The 18,805-nt window shown below is 42.8% G+C and overlaps 1 protein-coding gene across 8 annotated transcripts in view; it reads right to left on the bottom strand.

Moving 5' to 3' along the window:
• The window catches only part of ZMIZ1 (zinc finger MIZ-type containing 1), a 338,284-nt gene that overhangs the window by 317,948 nt on the left and 1,531 nt on the right, over positions 1-18,805 (bottom strand). The window lies entirely within an intron of this gene.

An 18,805-nucleotide genomic window follows, 5' to 3' on the forward strand; every position in this document is an offset into this window, starting at 1 on the left:
CACCAATCCCCTCCTACCCATCAGGTTTTAGGGCACATTACTGAATCTTTGCATGGCCATGTGGGACTTGCCTGGGTGCAGCAGCAACTGCCCTGCAATCCCCAGCAGACTCCCCAGCCTCCTCCCCCTTTCCTCCAGGGAGCATATAAATTTTTCTCCATCTGAGCCTTAACTACTGTTTGTCTGCAGACTTGTAAAATACACTAAGAAATGCCTAATGAGACACTGATCTGGCATCCAAATGTTCTCCCCCTGCATTTCCCCAGCGGGCCATTGCCTGAGCAGCACACACGTTGAGGCTGTAATTTGTTTGCCAGCTCTCCAAGGAAGGAAGGAAGGAAAGTGGGCGGGTGGGTGAGAGTTGGAGTCAGTGCAACATCAGCACATGGCTGGCTTGCACATGTTTTCAGTCACTCACTACTAAGAAAATACATACACACACACAAAAACGCTGAAGGCCAAATGAAGACAAGGAGGTTGCTAGGATAACATCACTTCCTTCACACCAGGAGCTAATAAAATAAGTAAAAAAACACAGCTCTCAAGAGCTCTCACCTCTTATTTCTTTGCCATCAGTCACAAGACACATTTAAAACCAGTAAGTTGTTAATACGAATGTTACTTTCAGAGGTTTGTTTATATGTTTGATAGCACTTAGGCTTCACAACTTTTAACTATGTCCTCCCAAAGACCAGTTCATCTGCCTGTTTCCTCTGTTTGTGTAGTCTTTGATAGTGAAGTAGAACAGAAAAAAAATCAAATGCTTTAAGTGTATTTTTTTCTTTAAAATCATTAAGCCTGGCAGAGTGATTATTTAACAGTCAAAAACCCCCAAACCATTTTCTCTTTAGAAGAAAATCCAGTATTTATTGTGCACTTCAGTATAAATAATATCTTCTATAACTTTTTATTAATTTGTAATACACTTAAGTCTCACCAATAATTTCTGAAAACTGTACAATTCTTAAAGCTACCAAAACACAGCATCCCATCAAACTGGAGTGTCAATTTCCCTAACATGACATTAATGGATGCAAGCAGTCTCTTAACTTAGGGAAGGCTAGAGATGCAAAAGCAAATGTCTGTGTACAAACTGATTTCAATAATATCCTATCAGAGTTTAATATATTAATGAAAAGGATTTTAAACAATACAATTTCTCTAAATTCAATCAGTGCTGCTCAACAGATACAGTTATGAAATATCACAATGAATATTAATGGAAGAGGCTTACACTATGTTATTCTTGATATCCTGACACACAAAGATTTCGCTATGGTAATTTGCTTGGAATATAATTAAAAAGAACCAATCACAAGAAGAAAAAGTAAAACACCTGCAAAAATCAATCTGTGCCCTTCATTTCTAGAACTAGTCTATAAACTTGGAAAACTTCAGTGAATTTGGAGATGTTTGGAATTCTTACTTCATGCTATTTGAAAGTATCAAATTTTCAGAAATAGCATGCACTGGAATAGGGACCTCTTTCAGGCATTTTCCTTTATCAGTTGCCTTAAGAAAAAACAGCATTTTTTCAAGAAAAATTCTCTTTTTAATAAAAACAAAATTTGGAAAGAAAAATTAACATGAGACACGAAGGTATTGCAAATTTCTGTTTTCAACCATAAGTCATCTTATTTTTTTCCTAAATTAAAAAAAAAATTAATTATCTGGAGCTATTAAAAGTTACTTTACAATAAAGGCTGATGCACAAAACATCTGTGTACAATGCTATCAGCTCTATTCCAATTTGAACATTATTTCTTCATCAAAATCTTTATGCTGTGTGGCACCCCCAACAGCAATCTACTCAAAATCACAACATCAGGACAAAGTCTAGACCAAGGTCACAGGTTTACTTCACTGAGATAGCTTAGAGTGCCCACAGTAAAATGCACACAAATACTGGCCAGTTTAAGGCTTGGGCTTGCTTTTTTATTTGGGGAAATTTTCTCCAATACCTGAAGATGACTGGTTTATGCATTTCTGTTCACCACAGGCTCTGTCACTTCATTTGTGTAAGGCATGAAGAGTGATAACATCCCTTAATAACAAACCCATGGACAGTAAACAGAGAGAACATTGAATTCCATGGGAGCATGGGCACCCCACAGATGTAACACATCTACACCCACAAGGCAGCCAGAGCGACTTATTGCACACTCCCAAGGGGACAGGGCCACTCATGGTCTGATCCCTGAGCTCCAGCCCCCACGCCCGCAGTAACAGAACACCTCCGAAAATCCAGATCAAAGAAACACAGCGTGCCATGGGCTTTAGGAAACATAACAAAAACAATTTAAAATCACAACTAGCATTTAGACAACATGCTCGGTTTAATAATAAGGGTTATTTTTGTTATCATGGCGCCCAGAAGCTCCAGCCACCAATCAGGGCTCCCACCTCAGCAGGACTGCACACCATGCACAAGGCACCCTCCTAGCACAGCTTGTGCTGCAGCACCTCAGCCCCCGAACGAGGCTCTAAAGCTGCAGAAGCAGAGCAGGGAGCAGGAGAGGCACAGAGCCAGGGGCTGCTGCCAGCTGGCCGCGGTCAGGCCACGGCTCCCGGAAAGAGCCGCCTGCGCTGGACCGCCCGCCCCGCCCGGGCACCCACAGGAGTCACCCACCAGCCACCGGCTCCCTCCTCCGAGGGTGGGAACAGCAGATGCCAGCAGGAACACTCTAGGGCTGCAAGCTGGAGCTTGGCTCTCCTTTCCAGGTTTTAGCTTTCGATCTTACTGCTCAATTTGTGACAATACACAGCTGCCTTTTCTGCCAGGGCTAAGGGAGACAGAAGTATCCTGTAGCCACACCAACCACAGGGGAGGATGGGCTTGGAGCTCCTGATACCTCCTCTCTGACTGTACAGTGCTAAGTTCCCACGACCTGGTTTGACAGAAAAGGAAATAATCCATTTCAGTTGAAACACAGGTTGTTCAAAGGAAAACAAAAAGTGTCTCCTAAGATCTGCATATGGGCTTTTAGTCTGTGGAAAGCAGAGTCACCTTCTGCAAAACAGAAGCCTCAGAGCTGGGGGTACTTAATCCAAACTGGAAGAACCAACGAGCACGATGTAGCACAGCTGGTTTCAGTGCCAGTTCACACACTGTGTCACAGAACATACCAAGAGGGTTTTAAAAGGTTCAGGGTCTCCAGCAATCCCAAACTACCCATCCCATCCCCAGAACAGCACCAGGCAGCATGGGGAGGAACAAGGCTTGAGGGAGACTACTCTGTGTGATGGGTAGCCCTGGCCCTGTCACGCTTCCCCAGTGCCCTCAATCACAGCCCAGCTGGAGACGGAGCTCTTGCAGCATCTTTCCACTTCTCCAGGACAGGCAGCTGGAGACGGCAGAGGCCTCCAGCCTCCCAAGATCATCCAGTGGACAAAAGATGATCTTGCATGGGCATGGCCCTGCAGAACCAAGCTCCCTTTGTTTGGGCCTTGCTTTCAGGACTCCTGACCAGTTCCAGAGGCTGCTCTAATAGAGGACAAGCGGTGCCCGATGTAGGGAAGGTCACATGCAATTCAGGTTTTCATTTAGTGAGAATCTACCTGCCCCCAGCAACAGATGCTCTTGTACTAATAGGAAAACAAGTTTATGCAAATCAAAATATTGTGGTTTTAATCACTCAATCCAATCTATTTACAAGCTGGGTTTATTATTTTCTGCTAATTGTGAAGCTGTGGATCTGTTTTATTTTCCTATGCAGGAGAGCTAGTTAAAGTAATCTTTCCTGCCTCCACGTCTGCCACACCAGCTCTGCTTCTGAATCCTCTGCTGCTGCCCATGCGATGCTCATGGGCATCAGCATGGTGCAGGCACAGAAGGAAACAGACTAGGGAAAAAACCTGTAAGAAACACAAAAGGGTTTTTTTGTTTCCATCCTCATCAGTTCAGCAGTCTGGTTCATTGTGCACCTGCACAAATATTTATGCTAACACAGCATAAGGATGGGAATAACATGCAGCAGGGAACCAGGAGGCTTAAGTAGTCCTGACAGCACAAAACCACAGCATGGAAAGAGGGATTGTCCACCTTCCTCACAGAGCAGCATGTTCACACTGGGCATCATGGTACAGGTCCCCTCAGTATTAATGGCATCATTTATTCCTGTCCAGGAGAAGCGAATGCAGAAAGCCATAAAAGATTCTGATCCATACACAAGCCATCCACCATGGTGCAGTGATGGCCCCTTGCTTCCATGCCACGCTACCTTTCCTGATTCCCATCAGCCTGTGTCAGTGGCACACAGTCAGCACCACCTCCAGGACATAATTTATCCATTCCTTTGAGAGGCACAGATGGGGCCCAGCAGACCTGCACACCTTCCCCTCTGTCATTCCTGCTAGCACAGAAGATGGAGCAAAGGGGAGGGATGTGGCCATGCCAGGGACACCACAGTCAAAGCCCTGTGTTGCTAGCACCAAAGCTTGCACATTCTCCAGCTTATCTTCCAAAAGTCACCATGCCACCAGCCAATGAATGGTACCCTTGAGCTAGCTAAGCATTAAATCAGGTGAGGCTGCTAAGAGGTATTCAGTTCAATGGGACTTAGAGGGAAAAAAAACCCACATGAAGGTGCACATTGGCTATGTTACAGTAATATAAAAACTCAGAAAAATAGCTTCTCTTGTACACTCATCAATGTCAGAAGAATATTCTATAAGAGAAAAAAAAAAGAGTTTCTAGAAAACCAGGTTGTTGCACTGTTCTGAAGTGTATGGAAATAGTTTTCATTTTTGGGGGGAACTGCAAAGTGCCTGGACACTGAGAAAGAAAAATGTCACAGCCTAAAGCCTGTTGAGCTGAGCTGAAAGGGAGGTCTTGGCCCTCCATCTGCTTATCTGAGGTGTTCCTAATGTTCCTTTCATTGATGCAGAAACCAGGCAGTCATGGACAGTGGTATCAATCATTGCTAAGTCAGCTGAAAATGAAACTTAACAAGAAAACAAACAAAGAAACAACAAAACCAGCCACAATGAAAACATTCCAAAACCACACAAGTCTTCTCTCAATCCAATGATCAAATCCTGCTGCCCAGTGGGGGAGAGGGGTGTGGTGTAAACTGGGACACAATTTTCTCATATTTATATGATTCTATTCAAAGGACCATTTCTAATGATCACTTTATTTGTATGATTTATGTAAACAGTTTCAAGTACAACAGAAAGACAATTACATTCTAACCATAAGCACAGCACAGCAAAACCGTTGAGAAATCCTTGCAGATACTCAAGTTCCCCTGTCACAGTGGGGACAGGACAGGTCACACCTGCAGCAGCACTGGGGCAGTGCTTGTCAGGGCTCCTGGTGTTCACCAGGATGTGTGTTGCATTCTGGAGCTGTGGTCCCCAACACTAGAGCCAGGGGAGCCTCACACCAGAGCCAGACACCCAGCACCCACAGCTGGGCTGCCCTACCCACACTGCAGCCCCAACATGGCCCTGTGTGTGTTAGCAACTTCTCCCATCATGGACAACAAACTGACAGCACAGGAACTCCAAAGGGTAGTCTTGCAGGACTGCATATTAAAGCTATGAATGAATGTCTGCCAGCTGCAGCACCTTTCTGGAGCAGGGCACTGGTGTCACGTTCACTTGTCCAAGCAAAGTGGCAGTAACTTCTGGTCATCAAAACTTCTAAGCCATTAATTTATCAAGATTAAAGTCTATTAACCAGAACCCAAGAGATTAAAGTTGAATTATGCATAAAAAAAGATTTGAACATTTTAAAACATATTCTGACATGTTATGCTTTTAGCAATAATTACATTATAAGACATGTGTTTGACACTTATTTTCTAGTGTTCAAAAATATTTCAGTTGCTAGCTCTTTGCCATCTGTTTCCCATCATTATTTCATTAAAATAGTTTTCATCTCCCTTATAGTAGAAGAGCAAGACTGCTTTCTCTGTGACTGGATTACCATCTCCCTTACTTAACCAGCACCATTCCAGTATTTTTTTTCCTTTATTTTTTGAAGAGGCATATGTACCTCCTCCAAACTCCACCCAGCAAGGGCTAACAAAGCAAGCTTGTTAAAACCAGCCAAATGCATCTCCTTCTCTCCACCTGTCAAGAACACTTCTCCAAAGTCTCTGAGGAAGCTAAATCAAATAACTCATCTGCTGCAATAAGCAAGGGGATTTTCCTCCCTGAAAGGGAAAACTCACACTTGACTACACCTTGGATGAAAACCAAGGTCCAATGTACAATTTGTACCTTACACCACACAAAACACCATTCCCAGGCAAAATACTAGAGCTCAACAGCTTACACTGCTGTGAGTACCTGTGCAGGGGCAAAGTTGCCCACATACAAGGAAGAGGTGGTTTCTGAGCAGTTATCAGGAGCAAGTGCAATAATTCTTACCTGGAAAATGCTGTTTGCAGCTGCTCACCGATTTGTCAGCACACACGCTGCTCTCACCTCATGATTTATGATGCTCTCTCCAGCACTGAGACTTCTATTACTGTCCTCGTTTATTGCCTGCAGCTGTCATTCTCACCAACAATTCTACAGTTGTTTGTAGGTGAGGTATCAAAGGTATTTAGTGTGCACCTAGAGACGTAATTTTAATCAAACCTACTCACAGGCAGTATTTAAATGTTAGAACAACTGCACAGAGTGCAGCAATTAATGTGAACTTGACCAACCAAAATTATGACAGCCAGAACGTTTATTCATAAATGCCTCAAAAGGATGGATGTCCAACAGACCTGTGAACACCTGCTGATTTGTAAATGAAGATAAAAATAGTACCCATAGATCACAAAGCCTTCTGACAGGTATTTGAATACACAATAAATATTAAAAGAAGTTCAGCAATTTCACTTCCCATGGCCAAAATGTTGCTATGGCTGTAAATGCAGCTACATCTTTCTCACCACTTATTTTTCTCAGCCAGCTATTTCCCCCTTAAACTAGTCGGGTTTTCCAGCATCTCCTCAAAAGCTGCTGAATCTGCCCAGTTGAGAATAACGACAGTGGAAGGGGAAAAAAACTTCCATCCAAAAATTTCACTTTTAGAGATCTCAGCATTTTCTATACATGAAAATTTTGCAAATCAGGAGTTCTGACCCACTGCAGTCCTTACTTAACCTTTTTGCAAGCCACAAGTTGTTCAATGATTTGAAAAACATGCAAGCAGTGTTACTAAGCGAGCGTACCAATTGCACTACCTTGTTTTGAGAAAGGGTGGCAAACGCCCTCCGTGGTTGAATTGGACCTACCACGACCTAACATGGCATGGAAATGTAGCAGAAAGTGAGAAACAAGTCCTGAAGCTAAGCCTAACAGTACTTTCATGTGTACTCTAAAGCTCCAACTTCTTAAGTGAACCAATTATAACAGCATCTCTGTCCATTTAATTGAGTTTCTAGTGCTTGTGAGCCAAGATGAAACCTGAAAATAAGGACCCTAAACCAAAGGGTACCAAAGGCAGACTTTGCAAAAGAATTCAAGCTTATTATTACTGAAAATTATTTTATATGCCTGGATTCTAATGGCTGAATATTTTAAGGCTGGCAATCTTAAATTAGTCTAATCACTAGTCTAAGCACCAAAACCCACTTCCAGTATTGAAAGTTGCTTTATTCGAGACTAACCACACTGTATAGCTTGAAAATGGCACTCAAGGCAAAAACAATTGTGAATTTACAACCAAAAGATAGCCTGAAGGCCATCACTGTCACAGTCAAGCTTGATTTATAGCTGAACAGATAGTGTCAAAATATAAACTACAAATTAAACACAAGTCTGAAGTAGAAAAAAAAAATGATGGTTTTACACTATGGTGATAAACTACCAAAGAAGCTCTGGTGTTTGTAAGTTGTTAATACTTCCAATATCTGGAGATATTGAGTGATTCTATTACATCCCCATGCTCCAGTCCCTTCAGCCAAGGTGATGGGGTCACATTAAGCGAGTTGTGCAGAAGATGCATTCATGAATTGTGAGCCCACATTAGACCATGAATGGGCGTGCAACAGTCTCCTTTCAGGTTAAGGAACAAAATCTTCTTGTAGAAAGAACACTAATTGTAGCACATTTCAGAGCTCAGGAATCTTTTAGTTATTTAAATCCACAATATACCATTTGTTTCCCACCACATTTATTAGGAAAATAGATCAGAGTTGGTCATATATGCCTCATTAGGAAAAAAATTCCACCATGAAAAATCGGACTTTACCTAGATTTTTAAACTTAAGGCAGCTGAGAGGTCATTTAAGCTATAATTTTCTTAGATTCAAACACAGATACACATTTTATCTTCAGATGGTGTCTCTAGGATCTGATCACTCAAGCATGTGTATGATTCTTCACTGACAAACCACCTGACTCCTCTACTTGTGCAACTTGCATTACTCATAAGAAATCCTTGGCAGAGGCAGACCAACATATGTTAATTACTGGGCTGCATTATAATAGGTCTGACATCTTGTTTCTCATCCAGGGTTTAAAATAAAAGGAAACAACAGTCTCTTTCAATACAAAAGTACATATTTTTGCATCTCAGGCTAAAAATATTCTACGTTAAAAACACAAATAGATCAACTGCCAAAAGTTACGTGTTCCTTTGGGGGTTTAGCCTTATTAAACAATGAAGGAAAGCAAAGAGAGGTTGGTGTATATGCATTCACCTTTCATTTACTACAAAATATTCCTAAATTGGGTGCAACGGGTAAAATGGGAGCTTGACTGACCAATAGTTTGTTTCTTGTATTAACAGTTTTTCAGATAATGTTGGCTGTCAGTTTCTTCAGCAAAATACGGTATAAATTCATGAACACTGAAGATGAGCATGACTAGAGCAAAATACATACTTTATATATTTTTTATTTTTCACGTGTTAGGAGATATTTACTATTTCTTTATTTTATTATTTAATATGCTGGGATATTGCTAAGACAAGATGTTGGCTACATTACAAGTATTTTTGATTTACATTTCTCTTTATTCAGAAAAAGATACTGAAGGCAATAGCTGCAATTTCAGAAAAAGGAGTAAGACTCCACACCGACATGCTGTTTCTTCTTGGGTGACCAAATTAAAATTTTTAAATCTGAATTTCAAATTGTGTGTCACCATAAAAGTGCTAGAAACACATGAAGCTTCCTTTAAATTTTCAAAACACTAATATGCCAAAACCAGGCACTGGTACCAGACTTTCTTTCACAACAAGTGTTGCAAAAGAGTTTATGCATTGAATGATTTTATAAGCATTTAGGATGCAAAACCTTGAAGAATACACTGAAACGCTGTCTCAGAAGTCCGGGGGTTTTTCCCAAAGTGATTAAACAAGCGTATCACACAGCTATGACCAGAAACCTGCTGGGTGGCCATGGTCCCCTCCCTGCCCAGCCCAGCCCCGGGTGCCGTGCCGAGGCAGCGCCGGTCCCTCTCCAAGGCAGAGCGCCAGCCAAGCGGCTCCAGCCAGGAGCAGACAGATGGTGGCCAATAAGGAAACCATCACAGCGTCTTAGTCACCATGGCACAGCCTGGGCACCACACAATAGCAGCCTGCCTGTCATCGACTTTATCCTCCTTTCAGCTCGTTAATGTGTTTACCTGCATGCGCCTGGTGCTCCCTGCTCCAGGCACACAGACACCCAGCTGGAGCTGTCCTGGGTGAACCACTCCAGTGGAATGGGGCTTACAAGGACCCATCACAGCCTATCAGAGAGCTAAAGGCAGATATCCAAAGGTTACAAAACTCTGCCTTAAATGCAGCATACCAACCACCACTCTGAGGGAGAAGCTATGCTCTAGGGTAGCTAAGAGGAAACATGCCAAAGTCTTAAAAATAGATGTTCCAAGTACCAATTATTTAACAAAAGAAACATCCACAGATGAATCCTAAATTTTCAGCATTTTTTGTATTTATTTGGAGATAAAACAACCTTACTTAAGGGTAAGAGAAGCAGCATGATCCTGAATTTAAGGCACTCATTTGTTTCCCCCCAGCCAGTTCCTCAGAGCTCCACTCTGAACCCTCCAGCAGCAGCCACTGCTGCCACCTCAGCCTTGTCCTTCTCTCCCCTACAGACCCTACACCTCTCAGATGCTTTTCAATTGGTTCCTTTACAAAAGGGCAATCTGCCATGAATACAGGTGGAAAAAAAAAATGAAAAATGATTGCAAATATTTTCAGAACCCGTTTTAGTCAAAAAAGCTCTGAAGCGCTAACACTGCGCAGCACTGCCCTTTGCAGAAAGAACCACTGGCCTCACCCAGGCCTGAGCAGCACCAAGCACCATCTGCTCTGTGCCCCAGGGGGCCCTTCCACTCTCCCAACCTGCACAGCTCCAGCCACTGGCACTGGCATCCAGCAGCTCTGCTCTCCCTGCTGCACAGACTTTGAGGACACAGCAATTTCATGTGGATGTTTTAAAATATTTATCTCCTGTCCTGTTGCTGATTCCTTCTGAAGTATAAGCCATCTCCAAATGGCCATCCCTTGGGCATACACAAGGATCACTCAGAATGCAAGGACTGGTCTCCAAAGGAAGCATTTATAACGCTCACACAAGTCCAAGTGTGGCATCTTTCATATCTAAACTGTACCTTTGCTAAACACCAGGTTTAAGTATTCGTTATCAACAAACATTGCAAAGGTTCCCCGGGATTCCTTCTGTATTGTGTCTCTTGCTGGTCACCAACAGCTGGTGTTTTACTTGTCCTCTACTAAAGAATAACACAAGGCTAAAAGAAACTGACTCCTGAGTTACAAATAAACAAGCAAGTGCCTGCTGCAGAGGTGGGACTTTGTTTTGTGCAGTTTGAAGCCCTCCTGGCTATCCAGCTTCCCACCCAACTCCTGTCTGCCTGGAGCATCAGGACCACAGAGCCCCCCAGTTTCTTCTTCCTTCCAGTGCCACCTAGCAGCTGGGACTGAGGGGTGAAAGCCAGGGCTGAGCAGTGCTGAGTGTGCCTCTCCTCTGCAAGGGCTCCCCACAGCCACACGAATTGCTGTGGCAGAGGCAGGTTCAGAGCCAGCCATGCAGCCCGAGCAAAGCAGAGGGCAAATGACTGAGAAAGGACACAGCTCCCACAAGCTTATATTGCCAAAAAGCTGCAGGAAGAAGATGGGAGCCCAAGTGTTTTAACTTGCAAGGCTGATTTAACAAAGTCTGAGAGAGCTCTGCTAGTGACCCAAAATAACTTCTCCTTACATAATACTGCTATGATTTTAATGTGAGAGATGTCAGAGTATTACAGTGCCAAAAGCCAAAGCTACGCATTCATTTGGAAAGCTACTAGGCGCCCATCTCTAATGGTATCTAACTCCAGCTGGACTGCTTTTTAAAACAGTGATGTAGATTTCTGGAGAAATCTCACACTTGAGAGAACAAGCAAAGACTCGAGTACAGTTCCTGTAACAAGCATCTAAAAGCAAGACTGATAGCTGCTTTAAGTCTTACCAGGTGAGACATATCAGAGTGGATATCTCAGAATCAAAAAGGGACTCATGAATGGGACCAATTTGAACACTAGTTTGTAGAGAAACAGCCTTGACAGCACAACACACATTGAATTCACCCTTTCAGTAACAGAACTACCATCCACATCTGCACATAAGTGCCCACTGCAACTCAGCATCCTGGTTTTCTGTGCAACAGAAAGATAAGGTTCTGTGGTTTTGTAAAGCACCTAAAGGACAGTGAACTGAGCGTACAGATAGTCAGATCACAAAAGCATGTACAAGATGACAGTTCACTGGCCTGACATCCCTTAGAACAATAATTCCAGTTTTTAAAAAAAGAAGTTTTAATGTAAAATGAATCAACCTGTGCTAGGTGGAGAAGAGAAGCTTTACTTGAAAAGGCTTGGGGAAAGCCTTGGGTTGCTGTAAGGGAGACCTAAGCATATGCTGTATAACAGCTGTAAAGAAGTTAACTTTTTCTAACAGTGATCCCACTGCTGTGAAAAGAGTTAAAAGCATTAAACAAACAGAATTTACAAGAAGGACACTAAGAGACTGGGTAGACTGCCTGACAACCATATCATTATTCTTTTCCCCTGCAAACCTGCAGGATAATAACCACTTCTCTCTCTCATCTATGGGTAGATGCATAAACAAACTGCTTTTCCAAGAATTCAGTTACAACTAAGTCTCTAAAAGTGCTTTCTAAAGCATTTTCTTGCCCCCTTTTTTCTTTAGCAGGAGGTAGGGTTGGTGCAGCTTGGCAGGACAGGGAGATAATCAAGGTTCTTCCATTCACCTAAAAATATAAAATAGTTTTAAAACTGAAGTGTAACAGTGCTTATTGTCAAAATAGTTTAGCTGCAGGAACTTGAATTTTGCAATGTATTTTAAGAAAATTTTCATGTTTATAAAGCTTCTTTTTGTCATTTACAACAGCCAAGATCTTAGAGATGTGCAATACTAAGGAAAACTAAGGCTTATGTGAAAGCAATGATACATAAGGTATTTCTTATTTTCACACTATCTCTGGAGGCATCCTACCTTCGGGCTGCACAAACAGAAGTGCTGTTCCAACTGGGCACAGACACAGTGGGACAGCAGTTGATGAGTTTCTCTAATTTCCTCAAGGAAGTGGCTGTAGTTGGAGTGGGGGAGGTCTTGCAACTCAGGGCTCAAGCCTCTCCTCCCTGTCATTCAACTCTCTTGTGGTGGATTTTTTCCCCTCACACCTCCAAAATAACCAAGAGCAGATGGTAACCTTTGAGCTGGAGAATGCCCATCTAGCAGGCTGCTGGACAACAGTCATGTCCCAGAGAAGAGCACAGAGGAAGGGTCTGAGTTTCACACAAAATCAAAGTCATAAAAACACCTTACAGGCTTATAATGATTTCTGCTTTTGGTGAGGCAGACTCCCTCTTTGTCAGTATGAGACCAGACAATTTCCAGGGAAGCCCCATCTCAAACTTTTTCAAGCACCACCTGCCCCACAGTGTCAGCCTCAGCACTGTCCTGCACTTTTCCCTCACCCCACGGTGCCGGGATTTACACAATAAACCAGTATTAGATCAGTTCATCTGTTTTCAGAATGGGTGTTCAAAAACACAAGAAGAGAAACCTGCACTGCAGAATTTACTGATGGAGATACAGAGGTGTGTATTTCAGAGCAGCCCAAAAGACTCCACTGTTCTCAAAGGGAATCAGGAATGTAGCCAAGAAACAAGCAGATACACATCAAGGGAACTGTTTTTGCTACTAAATGGCCAACTGAAGCCCCTACTATTCTGTCATATATCTATGTCACTGCAGTCCCAATAAATAATGCTTTCTGATTAGTTATGAGACTATCTAGAAATCTCTAAGACAGATACCGTTCACTGTGCCAGCCAGTCAGTCATCGGAGCCCTGAAGTCTCAAAGGAATGAAAAACTAGTACACGAATCCAAAAGACAACACAAACTTGTTTTCAAGGTATTGCTTTTTCTCTTACTCCTCAAACATGTTTTTACCTAATCAGCAAAGATGACAAATAGTATTTCACAACACAAAGAGCTGCCATATGAATGAGGCAGTTTCCCCACATTTGTGCATTAGATCAAGCAGTCAGTATTCTCTAGTTAATACTACCTGGACCAAGCTGACTACTAAACTAAATCACCAGGAGAACTTACCAGTTACCAGGCAAAGAGTTGAGAACATGAGAACAAGTAAGATTTGAAGAAAACCCAAATAAAGACAATCATCTCCATACTAGTTTCACGTGACATTATCAGATGCTTCACTTTTGTGGCTTTCATTCTCGTGCTATTGTTGACAACACATATGTATTATCTATATGTTAGAGTTGTTCCCCTTTCTGAAGTCAAGCCTACAGCAGTGCTGCTGTTCCCTGGAAATAAAAAAGGTTTACAGCAACCACAGCCCCTCCGTGCCCACAGCCAACACTGACTACCAAAAAACTGGCATACAGCCCTACAGGAAGAGGATAACACAACTGGCTTTGGATCAGGCAGCTGGACCATTGCCTGGGTAGGTTTCACAGGTCTGAAGGAGGACGTCTTAGTACGAGGACATGAGTTATAAATCAGGTCTTCACCATCCGCTGCCATAAGCCAGGACAAACAAGCAAACATAACATTAAGAAGAAACCTCTCGTATAGACTAACAATGAGCAGTGGAGGTAATACAAACTCGCACTTTTATGAAATTCACACAGGTTTGTAGCGCTGTGCATATAAATGGCGTTTTGAGCAATTTCTTTTCCTCCCTCCTGCTGCCTGGTATGGAGCCAGGAGCTTTCCAGCTTCACTTTGGGAATCAAGTCAAATCTGGTCTGCAGAGTCAAAACAAACCCTGGATTAACAACCAGGGTATGCTTCCCACATTTACATTAATGGAACGTTACTGTGATAGGTTGTATGTCACCACCCCAATATTAGTACACTAGAGAGAATACAAACCAGCTTGATCTATAGAATTCTCCATGTAAAGAAGAGAAATCCCTTTCCAAGCTTAGATATTTCACTAAATACTAAAACGTATTTTAAAATGCATCAACCACTATCATCATCTTATTGCAGGGTTCCATACTGTTGTCTCCTTATCACAAAAGTTCCATACCTTCTTGGTGTTTCTCATGGGCAGCTCCTCAGAGCATTGACTCTCTCTTCTTCACAAAGCAGCCAACTGACTCCAGCTCCCCTCTCACCCAGCCACCCCACTCTTTTATAGCATCTTCTTCTCATTGCTTACAGCTGTGGCCTGTTAAAGTCAGGCCTGCTCCTGATCTTTGATAATTGGCCCAGCTGCAACTCCTTAGGGGCAAGATTACTTTCTACACTATCTTTATTTTCTTATGTTCTATCCCCCTACAAACCACCACAAACTGGAAAAGATTTCTTGGATGTTACACCATTCACTACAAGAGTAAAAATTACTTCCTCTGTCCTCTGCCACAGAACTAAAATGTATAAGCAACTGAAGGAAACTACAGGTGTTCCAGAATGAGTGATCACCTATGTGAGCCTTCAGAAGGGCAAGTTCTTTTAAAGAATGAGTCATTCCCTGTGGAGTAACTTAATTTCTATTGACACTTAGAGGAGAAATTAGGTTGCAAGTGATTTTGTCTGTCTAAGAACAAGTTTGCTTTTTTTACTGGATACCTAATACTCATAGAAATCTGCCCTACTCCATAAAGGGAAGGGCAGAGCACTGTACTGAAGCCAGGAAACTTCATCTTTGCAGGCAATGTGGACTTCAGTATATCTTAAATTATTAGAACCAAAAATAATATGTAACAAGTGTAAGGCCATCTCCTACTCTCATAATACACTACTGCCTCCAACAGTCTAGCTGTGGAGATCCATTACAACTCATTGCCTGGACATTTCCCTAGCAGCCTATATTCTCTTTAAAATATTCTAACATTAGCCAAGCTGAATACTAATGATCACATGAAACCCAACGGAAGTGAAGAATTGAAAATTGCTACATAAGAATTTTCTGCTTTATCATAAGAAGGGGGGGGGAGGAAATCAATATGGCAAAACAACCTTTTAAGCCAAAGACACCATTTTAAAGCTCAAATTATTTCTAATACCACTGACAGCTTCAACTTGTCATCAGCAGGAAGGCTTACGTACACTTGGAGTGAAGATGTGAATTGAGCGTAAGGAAAACATAGAATATCTGAGCAGGAGGTCTATCTGTGGTGGTTCTATATTGATGTTTTGCTTACTGTGTTTTCCCATAAAACACACTTAAATGGATCAAGAGGGCTTGTGCTGCTTGTCCTACAACAGGCACTTGACAGGAACAAACATAAACCAACATAAAATCTTCAGCAATATTCTCGCTGCTTTGCTGTAATACAGGATAGAATTTCACAAAAATTGGTCTAACTAGGAGTGAACAAATTAGCCAATTGCATAGTGGTCAAATTTGCTACCACAGGCATTAACTGCAGTCCTACTTATTTATGAGAAACAGGCTTCCCAGGTAAAGCCATAACAAGCCAAGCTCACGCCTCCTGCAGCATTTGATCACCCACGTTGTTAGAGCAGCACAGCAGGCACCACGAGTTCCTGGCCAGCCACTACCTCCATTTCTCATAGTCACATTATCTTCTGTGGGACTGGAAAAAGGCTGGATCCCTGTTGTTCTGAAACCTATCAACAACACTGGGGAAGGCAAAAGGAATTCCAACTCTTTTTCCTTTCCCAGATCTATTTTTCTTCCTTTTCAGGAGAGAAACCAGGCTTTCCAAGCTGCTAGTAGAAACATTAAGTTGCTAAAAACCTGCCAACATTGTCTCCAACTATACTATCAGTTATCTAACTGCCATCCATGAGGGTTTGGGGTGCTGGTTTGGTTCTGCTTTTGCCTTTTTTTTTCCCCCCCAACAGAAAACCTTTGGAACCCATAAAAGTGGAAGAGATTTGGGGCAAAGGGCAAGCAACTCCCAAGAAAAGTTATGAATGGAACTATGCTACAGAGAGCTTTGCCTTTCCACTCCTTGTACAGGAGAAATCATTCAGATGTTGCAAAAACTGATCCATTATCTTTTGTGGGTTTCTTTAAATAATCTAAAAACAGAATTGTATGCCATACTAAGATAGCAGATTTGTTTCATCCCAGAGAGTACAAAACATTCTCTGTACATATACACAGCAACTGACTTCTTTCCTGAAACAAAGTTTTCATTGATCCTTTGCCACAGACTCAATTATTGTTTCTAATCATGATCAACGTTTATTTAAGGTATTGTGAACTGTAAGCAATGCAAACAATAAAAGCATCTGTCCATGTTGACATGAATGTAATTGGCAGGTTAGATACCTATATCAACTGGTCCCAAAGGCATTCTTCTTAAATTCAGAGAGCCCAAAGTAAATTTAAATTACAATTTACAGAATAATCTTGAAATCAGCCACTTTTCGAGGTAGTGTTATCTCGTGCAGATAAAACTCACAATCTGTCAATTCAATCCCAGAAAATTCTTCATTGTTTTAAAATATAATCCTAAAGACTTTTTTTTTTTTCTTAAAGCTTCTTTCTTTTTTTAATGCAGTGGATTAATGCAAAATTGCTGGTCCTCCTTGCAACCATGGGGAAAAATAATCTTCCTCTTGTAATGTAGCAATTATAGATACATATGTAAAAAGAGCAGAATCAAGGCACTTTGAAACAACACTTAAAAAGATGAAAAAAAGACTTGACTACGGGATATTTAGGGGATTTCAAGTCAGCTTTTCCACAGCCTCACTGTAAAATTAAGTGACCTTTTCCTTCTCCTCTTCCCCACCCCAAACTCTGAGGAAAACGGCCACCAAATGCACTGAGCTAGCCTCAAAGTCACACGTGCTCCACTGCAGATCTTGCTTTCAATGTCTCTTTTGTTTGATGGCTGGTGTTTCAACATCCTCAGCTTGGAACAGAGAAAGGTCAGAGCGAGTCTTCTGGCATTCACAAACCTGCACCAGGCCCCGCCAAGAGAAGATTGATGCCATAGTACATTTTCCCCAGTCAAGAGAAGGAAGTGGAGCTCTGAATCCACGACCAACCATGTTTGTCAGAGGGATTTGTTTCCCAAAGGTGTTTAGCTTTGCTACATTCCTTTGTGAAACTTTTCTGCTGGTCCTAGTATTATTTTTGAGCTACCCATTGTACCATGTTACTGCCCCAGTATCGTAACCTGAACGGGTTCCCACCAGTAAGTAGTTTTAGCCATACATTCCAGCATACAGCCCTTTTTTAAAATTCCCTTCCAGATTCTGCTTCACCCCTACGTTGCCCTCCCGCCTGCTGCCCTCACCTTTCCTCTCTTGTGTGGGGAGGAGAGGCTGCACCATTAAACTTCCAAGGCCAAGGTCCGTTCCACAGCCAGAGAGAAGCTGTTGCTAAAGATTCCTTAAAAGCTTTGGCACTTCACGGCAGTTGGAACTACTCAACCAGAGCTGGGAGCCAAAGCTTCGCCACAGCATTAATGGGCTTTTGCCCTTTTAAATTTTGTAAGCCTGTCGCCTTTCTGATGCGCGCAGTTTTATTCAGAGCCCTAAATGGCCATTTCATATTTAAAAGAAAGCTTGCATAGGTAGCACCCTAAAACTACCCCAGGTCATTCATCACCCCAGCACTCCTACTGTCTCTTAGGAAACCTTTGATAGAGCATTTGTTCAGGCTGCCAACTTAAATCCTCTTCTCTCGTGTCAATGCATTGAAAAAAGCAGTCAGAACACCAGCTTCACTCAGGCCTGCTGAAGTAAATGGAGAAAACCAATTCCTCTGGCACTACAGAGCCATTAAGCCGTTTGCAGATTATTAACTGAAGCACAAAAATACACACGGCGCACAATCGGACAGAGCAGAGCTATGCCTTGAGTTTGCTTCGCTCTCGATAAACTGACGATACAGCCGCAATTTGCACCAAGTCATGCAGCTGCCGGGCTGGCGAGCGGGACCCCGGCAACCCCAGACAAAAGCAGCGATGCGGGGTCCCGCTGCCACGGCCGGGCAGGTTCCACCTTCAGCAGAGACGGCGGCGGGGGCTGCACTCCAAGGGGCACCCCCGAGGCGCCGCCCCGCGTCTCTCATCGCAGCCTCCGAGGCGGCACCGAAATTAAACTTTGCACGTGCAAAACAAAGTTTACAGTCTAAAACCCCGATTATAGTAACAACTTCCTCCCCCTGTCTCAGGCTGCCGTACTCCTTCCCCGCTACCGCGCCAGCCCAGAATGCTATCCCGAGCCCCGCGGGGGGGTGGGGGGGACAAGAGCGTGGCTGGATGGCTCCTATTTTTATGTTTACATTCCTGAAGTGTCTTTTAACTGGCTGCCATTCTCCCTCTCCCCGCGAGCAGCTCCGCCGGCCGCCCCT

Source organism: Agelaius tricolor, unplaced genomic scaffold (assembly GCF_023055355.1).
Source record: "Agelaius tricolor isolate 1412-34295 unplaced genomic scaffold, bAgeTri1.0.p SCAF_13, whole genome shotgun sequence".
Lineage (NCBI taxonomy): Eukaryota > Metazoa > Chordata > Aves > Passeriformes > Icteridae > Agelaius > Agelaius tricolor.